The 14,387-nt window shown below is 46.2% G+C and overlaps 1 non-coding gene across 1 annotated transcript; it reads right to left on the minus strand.

Annotated features, from left to right (window-relative positions):
* Positions 1–956: 956 nt before the first annotated feature.
* LOC114368398 lies at positions 957–1,063 on the minus strand. The gene has a single exon (XR_003657334.1). It is a non-coding gene; the product is annotated as a small nucleolar RNA R71 (small nucleolar RNA).
* Positions 1,064–14,387: the final 13,324 nt, after the last annotated feature.

The following is a 14,387-nucleotide window of genomic DNA, read 5'->3' on the forward strand; positions in this document are numbered from 1 at the left end:
TTTGTCAAAACTTCGAACGGCCATAACTTTTGCTCCGGTGATCAGAATCGCAATTATTATATATGCATTTGGGCCGGCTGAGGTCTCCATTGTCCAAAAAAAAAGTGATTCTGTCAAAAGTTTTTTATTTTTCAAGTTTTATTCACTTATTTTTCTTAACCTACCAATTTTAGCTTTCATAGTTAGACTTTGAATTTTTGTCTGAAATTTTTTGTGCTATCTTCTCATCATTTTATAAGGTTGCTCACAAAATTTCAAGTCATTTGGATATCATTTGAGGGTAGCTGTAGTTCAAACCTACACCTTTATTTACATGACAAGGCAACTAGTTGTGTGCATGCTGAATGTAGTGTATGACTAGAGGCAATCCATCTGACTTACAACCCTTTGATCCTGAGATAGATAGGACATTTCATAGATTAGTTAGGCATCATTTTATACCTTTTGATCATTCTGAGCATTCCATAACTGGTGAATCTGTGCATTCTGTTATTGGTGATTTTGAACATCTTGATCTTGAGCATTATAATTTTGAGCATTCTGATTCTGAGCATTCTGATTTTGCACATTCTGAGAACATGGCACAACCTCCACCTCGTGAGAGGACTCTAAGGGAAATGGCTGCACCTGATTTCACCTATGAAAGCTTATGCATCCAATACCCTGATGAGGATGTCCCATATGTTCTTAAAACTGGACTGATTCATTTGCTTCCAAAGTTTCATGGCCTTGCAGGTGAAGACCCGCACAAACATTTGAAAGAATTTCACATTGTCTGCTCCACCATGAAACCCCTAGATGTCCAAGAGGATCACATATTTCTAAAGGCTTTTCCTCATTCATTAGAGGGAGTGGCAAAGGACTGGCTGTATTACCTTGCTCCAAGGTCCATCACGAGCTGGGATGACCTTAAGAGAGTATTCTTAGAAATATTTTTCCCTTCTTCTAGGACCACAGCCATCAGGAAGGATATCTCAGGTATTAGACAACTCAGTGGAGAGAGCCTGTATGAGTACTGGGAGAGATTTAAGAAACTATGTGCCAGTTGCCCCCACCATCAGATTTCAGAACAGCTTCTTCTCCAATATTTTTATGAAGGACTCAGTAATATGGAGAGAAGTATGATAGATGCTGCCAGTGGTGGAGCCCTTGGAGACATGACTCCTGCTGAAGCCAGAAATTTAATTGAGAAGATGGCCTCCAACTCCCAGCAGTTTAGTGCCAAAAATGATGCCATAGTCATTAGAGGAGTGCATGAGGTAGCTACAAACCCATCTGCATCATCTGAAACTAAGAAGCTTGAAGGCAAACTGGATGCGTTGGTCAACTTGGTAACCCAGCTGGCCTTGAATCAGAAATCTGTACCTGTCGCAAGGGTTTGTGGTTTGTGCTCCTCTGCTGACCACCATACAGACCTTTGCCCTTCCATGCAGCAACCTGGAGCAATTGAGCAGCCTGAAGCTTATGCTGCAAATATTTACAATAGACCTCCTCAACCTCAGCAGCAAAATCAACCACAGCAGAGCAATTATGACCTTTCCAGCAACAAATACAACCCTTGATGGAGGAATCACCCTAACCTCAGATGGTCCAGCCCTCAGCAACAACAACAGCAGCCTGCTCCTTCCTTCCAAAATGCTGCTGGCCCAAGTAGACCATACATTCGTCCACCAATCCAACAACAGCAACAACCCCATAAACAGCCAACAGTTGAGGCCCCTCCACAACCTTCCCTCGAAGAACTTGTGAGGCAAATGACTATGCAGAACATGCAGTTTTAGCAAGAGACCAGAGCCTCCATTCAGAGCTTAACCAATCATATGGGACAAGTAGCTACCCAGTTGAATCAACAACAGTCCCAGAATTCTGACAAGCTGCCTTCTCAAGCTGTCCAAAATCCCAAAAATGTCAGTGCCATTTCATTGAGGTCGGGAAAGCAGTGTCAAGGACCTCAACCCGTAGAACCTTCCTCATCTGCAAATGAACCTGCCAAACTTCACTCTATTCCAGAAAAAGGTGATGAAAAAAATCTACCTAACAATTTCTGTGCAGGTGAATCTTCTTCCACAGGTAATTCTGATTTGCAGAAGCAGCACATTCCCCCTCTTCCATTCCCTCCAAGAGCAGTTTCCAACAAAAAAATGGAAGAGGCAGAGAAAGAGATCTTGGAAACATTTAGAAAAGTAGAGGTAAACATACCTCTGTTGGATGCAATAAAGCAAATTCCAAGATATGCCAAATTCTTGAAGGAGCTGTGCACTAATAAGCGGAAGCTTAAAGGAAGTGAACGAATTAGCATGGGCAGAAATGTCTCCGCATTGATTGGTAAATCTGTTCCTCAAATTCCTGAAAAATGCAAAGATCCAGGTACATTCAGCATACCTTGTATTATAGGGAATAGTAAGTTTGACAATGCCATGCTAGATTTAGGAGCCTCTGTTAGTGTTATGCCTCTGTCGATTTTTAATTCTCTATCTCTAGGTCCCTTGCAGTCAACTGATGTGGTAATTCATTTAGCTAATAGAAGTGTTGCCTATCCTATTGGTTTCATAGAAGATGTCTTAGTTAGAGTTGGTGAACTGATTTTCCCTGTTGATTTTTATATCTTGAATATGGAAGATGGATTTTCTCAAGGATCAGTTCCCATCATTCTAGGCAGACCCTTTATGAAAACTGCTAGAACTAAGATAGATGTTTATGCAGGCACACTGTCCATGGAGTTTGGTGATATAACTGTTCATTTTAATATTCTGGATGCTATGAAATACCCATTTGAAGATCTTTCTGTATTTCGTGCTGAAATAATTGACCATGTTGTTGATGAATACATGACTGATCTTTATTCTAATCTGCATGCCTCTCACTCTTCATGCATTGAGTCTGAAATTGTACTTGATCATATGTCTGAATTTGATGCTGAGAGTGAATCTGAGAGTGATATTGATTGCATGCCTGGTGGTGGTGTTTTACCTCTTGAGATTGATTTTATAGAGTTAGATAGGACTAACCATGTTTCAGGAAGTACACATACCTCTGACTTTCTTTATGAGGTAAAGGCTGAGAAACCATCTCCTTCTACCACTGTCCAACCGACCACACCAGAATTGAAGCCTCTGCCATCAAATTTAAAATACGCTTACTTGGATGATAGCAAGAGTTTTCCAGTGATTATATCTGCCTCCCTTGCTGATGAGCAAGAGGAGAAGTTGTTGTCAGTTCTCAAGAAGCATAAGAAGGCTATAGGCTGGACCCTGGCGGACATTCCTGGTATTAGCCCATCCACATGTATGCATCGAATAAATTTAGAGGATGGAGCTAAACCAGTAAGACAGCCACAGAGAAGACTCAACCCGGTGATTCTTGATGTAGTGAAGAAGGAGATAACCAAGCTTTTGCAAGCTAGAATCATTTATCCTATCTCCGACAGCCAATGGGTGAGTCCCGTCCAGGTAGTCCCGAAAAAGACTGGCCTCACAGTGATTAGAAATGAGAAGGAGGAGCTAATTCCTACTCGGGTGCAGAACAGTTGGAGAGTCTGCATTGACTATAGGAGGCTGAACCAGGTTACCAAAAAGGACCATTTTCCCCTGCCATTCATTGATCAGATGCTTGAACGCCTGGCAGGTAAATCCCACTACTGTTTCCTTGATGGTTTTTCTGGTTATATGCAAATTACTATTGCTCCTGAGGATCAGGAAAAGACGACATTCACCTGCCCCTTCAGCACTTTTGCTTATAGGAGGATGCCTTTCGGCCTATGCAATGCCCCTGTTACCTTCCAGCGGTGCATGATTAGTATTTTCAGTGATTTTTTAGAAAATTGCATAGAGGTGTTTATGGATGATTTCACTGTATATGGATCCTCTTTTGATGGTTGTTTGAATAGTTTGGAAAAAGTTTTGAATAGATGCATTGAAACTAACCTTGTTCTAAATTTTGAAAAATGTCATTTTATGGTAGAGCAAGGTATAGTTTTAGGCCACATTATTTCCAATAAGGGTATTGAAGTAGATCCTGCAAAAATTTTTGTTATTTCACAATTGCCTTACCCCTCTTGTGTGCGAGAGGTGCGATCTTTTCTTGGTCATGCAGGATTCTACAGGTGCTTTATAAGGGATTTTAGCAAAGTAGCCCTTCCACTGTCCAGTTTTAAAAGGGAAGTAAAGTAGCCCTCTTGTGTCCCATACTTGTCTTTTATTGGAGATAAAAGGGAAGTAAAGATAAGACACTAATTTCGTTCGAGCGGAACATCATTCGGCCGATCAAAATCCCCGCCAGCGGAACCTGTCATTCAGTAAGAAAAGAAAAGGCATCAGAAGCGTCAACAAACTTCAGTGTTTCGAAAACGACAAAGTTGGACAACCACGACACTTCCCTTTGCCATTGCACCCAATCGCCTCTGCCCAGCAGAGAAGAATTCTGCGCGTTGCTGGACTTGAATGTTTCCGGACCACGAGAGTGAAAAACCTACCAAAATTTTGAAAATGATCAGCACCGAACGACCAACATCATCCTGATACTGCCGAATTCGTTCCCCTCGGTTGACGAAAGGCATAGATGACCATAAGGTATCTCCGCCTGCCACCTAACTCGTTGTCCCTGGATGGAAAAAGATGCAGAAGATGATGTCAGTCTCTTCGCGTCAACGGGCTCGCTTGCCCCTGGTTGACGAAAGGTGCGGGCAACCATAAGGTAACCCCGCATGTCACCTGACTTCACGGGTCGGGACGACAAAAGGTGCAGGAGACGATGTTAGTCTCTACGCGTCAACATGCTCATTTGTCCCTGGCTGACGAAAGGTGCGGGTAACCATAAGGCAACCCCGCGTGTCACCTGACTTCACGGGTCAGGACGACAAAAGTGCAGGAGATGATGTTAGTCTCTGTGAGTCAACGGGCTCGTTTGCCCCTGGTTGACGAAAGGTGCGGGTAACCATAAGGTAACCCCGCGTGTCACCTAACTTCATGGGTCAGGATGACAAAAGGTGCAGGAGACGATGTAAGTCTCTGCACGTCAACGGGCTCGTTTGCCCCTGGTTGACGAAAGGTGCGGGTAACCATAAGGTAACCTCGCGTGTCACCTGACTTCATGGGTCAGCACGACAAAAGGTGCAGGAGACAATGTTAGTCTCTGCGCGTCAACGGGCTCGTTCGCCCCTGGTCGACGAAAGGTGTGGGTAACCATAAGGTAACCCCGCGTGTCACCTGACTTCATGGGTCAGGACAACAAAAAGTGCAGGAGACGATGTTAGTCTCTGCGCGTCAACGGGCTCGTTTGCCCCTGGTTGATGAAAGGTGCGGGTAACCATAAGGTAACCCCGCGTGTCACCTGACTTCATGGGTCAGGGCGACAAAAGGTGCCAGAGACGATGTTAGTCTCTGCATGCTATCATGCGTTGAGTATTAGAGATAGAAAAAGAAAGTTTATACGGATAACCACTTGGGTTTCTCCGCCTGCCCTCTAACTTCACGGGTTAGTGCTTGATAGATGTAGTCTGCGCGGAAGACAACGTAAATCTCCTCGTGTCAACGAGCTTGTTGGCCGCGATTGACCAAGGGTGCAGAAGACGACGTTAGTCTCTGCATGCTATCATGCGTTGAGTCTTAGAGATAGCAAAAGAAAGTTTATGCGGATAATGACTTAGGTTTCTCTGCCTGCCCCCTAACTTCACGGGTTAGTGCTTGACAGAGGTAGTCTGCGCGGAGAAACTGCTTGTGTATCTCCGCGCGTCACCTGACTTCAGGGTCATTGTGGCAGAAATTGTGGGGCGGCCGACAAAAGCGAGGCTCTTGCTCCTACGTATCCTCAATTTGTGATGAGGAACTCAGACCTACATAGTTCTTGATAACTGTGAGACTAAAATAGTCTCGGTGTTTTCTTCACAAAAATGCGAACATGGTTTAGTAAAAAGACAAAACTTCCAACTGATCAGAGCAATGTATGCTTTTTTGGATGAAAAATGATGTGTCTATCGGGGAAGGAGAGTATGCTGATGAAATTTTCTCATAACCATAAATGAGATTTTGGATGTTAGCATTTCGTTTCTAAACGACCATTTAGAGGAAACACTGGGTCCAACAAAAATAGAAGAAAATTACTCAAAGTGTATCAATCTCACAAAGGTAAGTGTTTCATCCTAATTCCGAACCATAGATATGTCATGACTTGATTTTGCACATCATTTCCTATCAAATCAAAGATTACATGCGTGATCATGGATCAATAGGACTTCTTCTTGGGAATGGGTTTTTTGGTGGGAAATTTGGCTTTGAGTGTTTGGGCCTTTTCCTTTTCTGTTTTTGTTTAGTGTGAGGTGAACAAGCCACCGACGCATAGGATTTTCGTTGGCAATCAAAGGGAGAGGACCACTTTAGGTCGTGGTTTCCTTTCTTTTTTCGTTTACTTGGTGATAATCCTTGATCGGGAATTTTCTTTCTTTTTTTGCTTTCTCTCAATCTTTGATTGGGAATTTTCTCTTTTTGCTTTTCTTCCGCTCTTTTGATTGGGAACTTTCTTTTTTTCTTTTCTCTTGCTCTTTTGATTGGGAACTTTCTTTTTTTTTCTTTTCTTCCGAGGGCAAGGATTGACATTCTCACCCTGGGTCAAGGTTTATGGTAATTTGGGATTTTGGCTCAAGGCTTGTAGAACGGCTGGACATGATATCTGTCAGGGTTTGGCCAACGGTTCGGGGATAAAGGGGATGTCCCACATTATTTCCATGATACACATGCAACAATGATGATTAGGAAATTTTATGCAAAACTGGTCATGCAAGCACCCATGTGGACACTCAAGCATCAAGTTTTTATGGTCATGTGACACTAGGGCTCAGGATTCATTTTCTCTATTTAAGTCAACCCAGTGTTTCCAAAATATGCTCATTTATCAATTCATGCATTAATCTGAGCCTATTTTGGGCGTTCAGAAAATTTTTCACAGCATTCACCCTTCAGGCGTATACACACATTTTCCTTCAAAAATTGGTTATGATAAAAAAAAAATTCAAAGAAAAGTTGGAAGTTATCTCTTTTCAAAAGCATGTTGGTTTTTTTTAGCTAGGCAACTTATTTTTCTTTTTCTCTCTCTTTTTTTCTCTTTTTTTTTCTTTTTTTTTTCATGAGGTATTTTGCTACCTAAACATGTGTATATTTTTTAGGTATTTTTGCTATATACATGCATATCCAAGGTATCTTGCTACCTAAACATACATATATATATATATATATATATATATATATATATATATATATATATATATATATATTCTATGAGGTATTTTTTTGCTACATACATGCATATCTAAGGTATCTTTCTACCTAAACACACATACATATATTCTGTGAGGTATTTTTTTGCTACATACATGCATATCTAAGGTATCTTTCTACCTAAACACACATACATATATTTTGTGAGGTATTTTTGCTATATACATGCATATCCAAGGTATCTTTCTACCTAAACACACATACATATATTTTGTGAGGTATTTTTGCTATATACATGCATATCGAAGGTATCTTGCTACCTAAACATACGTATATATGTTTTGTGAGGTGTTTTTTGCTACCTAAATTACATACATGCATATCTAAGGTATTTTCGCTACCTAAACACACATACATATATTTTGTGAGGTATGACTACCTTCCGAGCTTATGCTTGTTTTATTTAAATTCCTAGGATCATGAGCAACTAGGTGTGTCCTACTATGACTTGAGAAACAAAAGTGATCAAATAACAAGCAGAAATTTGAAAGGTACTAGGTTGCCTCCTAGTAGCGCTTCTTTAACGTCTTGAGCTGGATACGTGATGACTTGTCGGTCATGGACCTAGTACTTTTGCTTACCTTTGCCTTTGGACTTGGTCGCCTGCTGATCGGCCATGTGTCATAGGCAACGCTCTAACCTTTTTGTGGATGAGCTGAGGTGAACTCTAGAGGTGGCGATGGTGCGTTTATTGCCTGCTGCCAGCCATCCCCAGGCTGCTGTGGTGTCTCGCCCTGCGCCTTCCTGGGGGGCGTAGTATTTCTTGATGAAAGCTCGGTTAGAAAGGGGCCTGATGACCTTGTTGGGGGTGACAGGCACTCCGTAGAACTGATAGAGGCCCGTAATCAGAGCTGGAAACCCCAAGACCTTATTGGACTTCTCCGGGTCCACTGGGTGTCTTGCGGGTGCGATCCCTGCAAACAATAGATGACATCAGAAATCAGTTGAGAAAAGTGCATACTTACCTATGTCACGATGGCATGACCTTGCTGGGGGGGACGGGCACTCTGTAGGACTGACAAAGGACCGTAACCAGAGCTGGAAACCCCAGGGCCCTGTTGGGCTCCTCTAGGTCCACTAGGTGTCTTGTGGGCGCGACCCCTGCAAATAATAGATGACATCATAAATCGGTTGAGCGATGTGCATACTTACCTATGTCATGATGGCACAGACCAACTGATGCTTCCGCAGGGGGAGATCGGCATCATGGTCGCTGGACGGAACGTTGCTAAGTAGCAACGTCATCCATATCTGTGTAAGAGTGGTCATGTTGGTGTGCATGATCCGCACTCGTCTCTTTGCAGTGGCACGGGTGAAATCTTGTCTCGGTATGCATAGTAGCTGCGTGATAGCCTCCCTCTCTGGTTATGTTCGCACAGTTGAAGTGATAAAAGGAAACTACTGGCCCCTTAACCAGGAGTGCAAGTCTCGATTAAGCATTTCAGGGCAGAGGACCTTAAATTTTCTTAAGGTGCAGATGTGGAGCCCACTGAAAGTGAGGACGTGTAGCCCTCTAAAGGCGAGGGGGCGTGCAACCCTCCGAAGTTGAGGACGTGTCACCATTTGAAGACGACGACATGTAGGCCTATGAAGGCGACGGCGTACAGGCCTCTGAAGGCGAGGACGTGTAGCCCTCTAAAGGCGAGGGCATTCAGCCCTCTGAAGGTGAGGACGTGTAGCCCTCTAAAGGTCAGGAAGTGTAGTCCTCTAAAAGTGAGGACGTGTAGTCCTCTGAAGGCGAGGATGTGTAGTCCTCTGAAGGCGAGGACGTGTAGTCCTCTAAAGGTGAGAGCGTGTAGCCCTACGAAGGAAAGGACGTCCAGTCCTCTGATGGCGAGGGCGTGTAGCACTTTGAAGGCAAGGGCGTGCAGCCCTCTTAAGGCGAGGACGTGTAGTCCTTTGAAGGTGAAGGCGTGTAGCTCTCTAAACGTGAGGGCGTGTGGCCCTCTTAAGGCGAGGACGTGTAGTCCTCTGAAGGTGAGGGCGTGTAGCCCTCTGAAGTTGAGGACGTGCATCCTCTAAAGGTGAGGACAGGTAGTCCCCTGAAGGCGAGGACATGTAGTCCTCTGAAGGTGAGGTTATGTAGCCCCCTGAAGGCGAGGGCGTGTAGCCCTCTGAAGGCGAGGACTTGTAGTCCTCTGAAGGCGAGGACGTGTAGTCCTCTGAAGGTGAGGGCGAGCAACCCTCGGAGGCGAGGACGTGTAGTCCTCTAAAGGCAAAGACGTGTAGTCCTCTAAAGGCAAAGACGTGTAGTCCTCTGAAGGCGAGGACATGTAGTCCTCTGAAGGCGAGGGCGTGCAGCCCTCTAAAGGCGAGGACATGTAGTCCTCAGAAGGTGAGGGCGTGTAGCCCTCTGAAGGTGAGGACATGTAGTCCTCAGAAGGCGAGGACGTGTAGTCCTCTGAAGGTGAGGGGGTGTAGTCCTCTGCAGGTGAGGACGTGTAGCCCTCTAAAGGTGAGGGTGTGCAGCCCTCTGAAGGCGAGGCCATGTAACCCTCTAAAGGCGAGGACGTGGAGTCCTCTGAAGGCGAGGACGTGTAGTCCTCTGAAGGCGAAGGCGAACTACCCTCTGAAGGCAAGGACGTCTAGTCCTCTGAAGGAGAGGATGTGTAGTCCTATGAAGGCGAGGGCGAGCAGACCTCTGAAGGAAAGGATGAGTAGTCCTCTAAAGGCGAGGATGTGTAGTCCTCTGAAGGCGAGGGCGTGCAGCCCTCTATAGGTGAGGACGTGTAGTCCTCTGAAGGTGAGGGTGTGTAGCCCTCTGAAGGTGAGGACGTGTAGTCCTCGGAAGGCGAGGACATGTAGACCTCTAAAGGTGAGGACATGTTGTCCTCTGAAGGCAAGAATGTGTAGTCCTCTGAAGGCGAGGACATGTAGTCCTCTGAAGGCGAAGGCGTGAAGCCCTCTAAAGGCGAGGACGTGTAGTCCTCTGAAGGCTAGGACGTGTAGTCCTCTGAAGGCGAGGACCTGTAGTAGTCTGAAGGCGAGGGCGTGCAGCCCTCTAAAGGCGAGGATGTGTAGTCCTCTAAAGGTGACGACGTGTAGTCCTTTGAAGGTGAGGGCGTGTACGCCTCCGAAGGTGAGGGTGTGCAGTCCTCTAAAGGCGAGGGCGTGTAACCCTCTGAAGGCGAGGACGTGTAGTCCTCTAAATTCGAGGACGTGTAGTCCTCTGAAGGTGAGGGCGAGCAGCCCTCTGAAGGCAAGGACGTGTAGTCCTCTAAAGGCAAGGACGTGTAGTCCTCTGAAGGCCTGGGCGTGCAGCCCTCTAAAGGCGAGGACATCTAGTCCTCTAAACCTGTGGGTGTGTGGCCCTCTGAAGGCGAGGACGTGTAGTCCTCTGAAGGAAAGAACATGTAGTCCTCTGAAGACAAGAACGGGTAGTCCTATGAAAGCAAAGACATGTAGTCCTCTGAAAGCGAGGGTGTGCAGCCCTCTAAAGGCGAGGACGTGCAGTCCTCTGAAGGCAAGAACTTGTAGGCCTCTGAAGGTGAGGGTGTGCATCCCTCTGAAGGCGAGGACGTGTAGTCCTCTGAAGGCAAGAACGTGTAGTCCTCTGAAGGCGAGGAGATGTAGTCCTCTGAAGGCGAGGGCGTGCAGCCCTCTAAAGGCGAGGACATGTAGTCCTCAGAAGGTGAGGACATGTAGTCCTCTGAAGGTGAGGGCGTGTAGTCCTCTGATGGCGAGGACATGAAATCCTCTGAAGGCGAGGGCGTGCAGCCCTCTAAAGGCGAGGACGTGTAGTCCTCTGAAGGCGAGGACGTGTAGTCCTCTGAAGGCGAGGACATGTAGTCCTCTGAAGGCGATGGCGTGCAGCTCTCTAAAGGCGAGGATGTGTAGTCCTCTAAAGGTGAGGACATTTAGTCCTCTGAAGGTGAGGGCGTGTAGCCCTCTGAAGGTGAAGGTGTGCAGCCCTCTGAAGGCGAGGGCGTGTAACCCTCTGAAGGCGAGGACGTATAGTCCTCTGAATTCGAGGACGTGTAGTCCTCCGAAGGTGAGGGCGAGCAGCCCTCTGAAGGCAAGGACGTGTAGTCCTCTAAAGGCGAGGACGTGTAGTCCTCTAAAGGCCTGGGCGTGCAGCCCTCTAAAGGCGAGGACATGTAGTCCTCTAAACGTGTGGGTGTGTAGCCCTCTGAAGGCGAGGACGTGTAGTCCTCTGAAGGCGAGAACGTGTAGTCCTCCGAAGGCGAGGACATGTAGTCCTCTGAAGACATGAACGTGTAGTCCTCTGAAGGCAAGGATATGTAGTCCTCTGAAGGCGAGGGCGTGCAGCCTTCTAAAGGCGAGGACGTGTAGTCCTCTGAAGGTGAGGACGTGTAGTCCTCTAAAGGTGAGGGCATGTAGCCCTTTGAAGGTGTGGACGTGTAGGCCTCTGAAGGTGATGGTGTGCAGCCCTCTGAAGGCGAGGACGTGTAGTCCTCTAAAGGCGAAAACGTGTAATCCTCTGAAGGCGAGGACATGTAGTCCTCTGAAGACAAGAACGTGTAGTCCTCTGGAGGCAAGGACATGTAGTCCTCTGAAGGCAAGGGCGTGCAGCCCTCGAAAGGTGAGGACGTGTAGTCATCTGAAGGTGAGGACGTGTAGTCCTCTAAAGGCGAGGGCATGTAGCCCTCTAAAGGTGAGGACGTGTAGGCCTCTGAAGGTGAGGGTGTGCAGCCCTCTGAAGGCGAGGGCTTGTAGCCCTCTGAAGGCGAGAACGTGTGTCCTCCAAAGGTGAGGACGTGTAGTCCTCTAAAGGCGAGGACATATAGTCCTTTGAAGACAAGAACGTGTAGTCCTCTGAAGGCAAGGACATGTAGTCCTCTGAACGTGTGGGTGAGTAGCCCTCTGAAGGCGAGGACGTGTAGTCCTCTGAAGGCGAGAGCGTGTAGTCCTCTGAAGGCGAGGACATGTAGTCCTCTAAAGACAAGAACGTGTAGTCCTCTGAAGGCAAGGACATGTAGTCCTCTGAAGGCGAGGGCATGCAACCCTCTAAAGGCGAGGACGTGTAGTCCTCTGAAGGTGAGGACATGTAGTCCTCTAAAGGTGAGGGCATGCAACCCTCTGAAGGTTAGGACGTGTAGGCCTCTGAAGTTGAGGGTGTGCAGCCCTCTGAAGGCGAGGGCGTGTAGCCCTCGGAAGGCGAGAACGTGCATCCTCTAAAGGTAAGGACGTGTTGTCCCTTGAAGGCGAAGACATGTAGTCCTCTGAAGGTGAGGGTGTGCAGCCCTTTGAAGGCGAGGGCGTGTAGCCCTCTGAAGGCGAGGACATGTAGTCCTCTGAAGGCGAGGACATGTTGTCCTCTGAAGGCGAAGGTGTGTAGCCCTCTAAAGGTGAGGACGTGTAGTCCTCTAAAGGTGAGGACCTATAGTTCTCTGAAGGTGAGGGCGTGTAGCCCTCTAAAGGTGAGGATGTGTTGCCCTCTGAAGGTGAGGGTGTGCAACCGTCTAAAGGCTAGGACGTGTAGTCCTCTGATGGTGAGAGCGAGCAACATTTTGAAGGCAAGGACGTGTAGTCCTCTAAAGGCGAGGACGTGGAGTCCTCGGAAGGCGAGGACATGTAGTCCTCTGAAAGCGAGGGCGTGCAGCCCTCTATAGGCGAGGACGTGTAGTCCTCTGAAGGTGAAGGCGTGTAGCCCTCTGAAGGCTAGGACGCGTAGTCCTTTGAAGGCGAGGACGTGTAGTCCTCTGAAGGCGAGGGCGTGTAGCCCTCTAAAGGCGAGGACGTGTAGTCCTCCGAAGGCGAGGACGTGTAGGCCTGTGAAGGTGAGGGCGTGTAGCCCTCTGATTGTGTGGGTACTAGTACCCCAGGGTCTATCCTTATGAGAAAGCAAGAGGTTGACTCATCGGGAGGGCCGGTCATCGCAAGTTCAAAAGATTGGACATTAGATGTAAGAAATCTCTGCAGTTAACATGATATTTAGGGATGAGATGCATGCAACCTTTGTCATGCATTGTGGTAAATGCGAACTTCATTTAAAACAATGCAATGTAATGGAAAGTTGTACAATGTTCATGACATTCTTTCCCTATTTTGTGATTTTGATTTTGATTTAATTTTTTTGGAAAACACAGATTGACTGTCCTTTTGAAAGAGGTGATAATTCATGCTACCTTATCTTATCTTTTGCAAATCTCTCCAGGAACTCCCTCAGAGTGTATGTTCTGTTTGATTTAGTCACTTGACCATTTTGGAGTGACGGCAATGGATCCGTTTGACATTTAATCAACCCATTGAAATCCCAAGGTTTGTCCCCCCTTTTTTGTTTTAAAACATCGTTGGGTGAGAACTTTTGATCTGCCCCTAGGTTCGCTTGAGGCTCATGCACGGTGCCCCTCATTGCCCCAGTGTAAGGCTTTGAGGTGCCAATCGTTGTCTTTCATCATGACCTTGTAGTAGGGAACCTGTTGGGTGAGAACTTCTAATCTGCCCCTAGGTTCACTTGAGGTTTATGCATGGTGCCTTTCATTGCCCCAGTGTAAGGCTTTGAGGTACCAATCGTTGTCTTTCGTCATGACCGTGTAGCAGGGAACCTATTGGGTGAGAACTTTGAATCTGCCCCTACGTTCACTTGAGGTTCATGCACGATGCCCCTCATTGCCCCAGTGTAAGGCTTTGAGGTACCAATCATTGTTTTGTTTTCACAACCTTCTAGCAAGGAAGAATGAAAGAAGTGGTTGATTCTCACAAAAATAATTTTTCAAGGACGAGAAATAGTTGAAGGATTTTTCAGTTGACAGATTAAGTCAAATGACTCATATTCTTTATAACTCATTTCTCTCTAAAAAAGACAAACTTTTCGGAATGATAAAATGAGGTTACATGAACGTCTATATTTTTACTTGAAAACACATTCAATCAAATGCTTTTTTCTTTTTCTTTTTGAACCCTTTTTTGCATTACTCGTCGTTTTACGGCACCCTCACCAAATGTGTAGCACAAGTAATCTCTGATTGAACGGTCTTGGAAGTCAACACTCAGGAGTGCAGGTCGCTTAAGCAAACAAACCAATGGCTTACACTCACATTCCGGTGGAAGTTGAATAAGCAAAGATGTGTTTGTGAGAGGATGAGAGAGATAAGGATGTCAAATTTATCCATTTTATTTAGCATTGTAACTGTGGTTTACAATAATGGCATAAAC

The sequence above is a fragment of the Glycine soja genome, chromosome 1, assembly GCF_004193775.1.
Source record: "Glycine soja cultivar W05 chromosome 1, ASM419377v2, whole genome shotgun sequence".
Taxonomy (NCBI): Eukaryota; Viridiplantae; Streptophyta; class Magnoliopsida; order Fabales; family Fabaceae; genus Glycine; species Glycine soja.